We start from the raw sequence: 731 nt of genomic DNA, 5'->3' as shown, positions 1-731 counted from the left end.
TTTGAACATTCTTTGGCATTGCCTTTCTTTGGGATTGGAATGAAACAGACCTTTTCTAGTCCTGTGGCCATTGCTGAGTTTTTCAAATTTGCTGGCATATTGAGTGCAGCACTTTCACAGCATCATCTTTCAGGATTTGAAATAGCTCAACTGGAATTCCATCACCTCCACTAGCTTTGTTTGTAGTGATGCTTCCTAAGGCCCACTTGACTTCACATCCCAGGATGTCTGGCTCTAGGTGAGTGATCACACAATTGTGATTATCTGGGTTGTGAAGATCTCTTTTGTACAGTTCTTCTGTGTATTCTTGCTACCTCTTCTTAATATCTCCTGCTTCTGTCAGGTCCATATCATTTCTGTCCTTTATCGAGCCCATCTTTGCATGAAATGTTCCCTTGGTATCTCTAATTTTCTTGAAGAGATCTCTAGTCTTTCTCATTCTGTTGTTTTCCTGTATTTCTTTGCATTGATCGCTGAAGAAGGCTTTCTTATCTCTCCTTGCTATTCTTTGGAACTCTGCATTCAAATGGGTATATCTTTCCTTTTCTCTTTTGCTTTTCACTTCTCTTCTTTTCACAGCTATTTGTAAGGCCTCCTCAGACAGTCATTTTGCTTTTTTGCATGTCTTTTTCTTGGGGATGGTCTTGATTCCTGTCTCCTGTACAATGTCATGAATCTCCATCCATAGTTCATCAGGCACTCTGTGTATCAGATCTAGTCCCTTAAATCTC

Source organism: Bison bison, unplaced genomic scaffold (assembly GCF_000754665.1).
Source record: "Bison bison bison isolate TAMUID 2011002044 unplaced genomic scaffold, Bison_UMD1.0 scf7180017864254, whole genome shotgun sequence".
NCBI classification, from domain to species: Eukaryota; Metazoa; Chordata; class Mammalia; order Artiodactyla; family Bovidae; genus Bison; species Bison bison.
The sequence above is the reverse complement of the archived record's forward strand: the minus strand, read 5'-3'. Positions refer to the sequence as shown.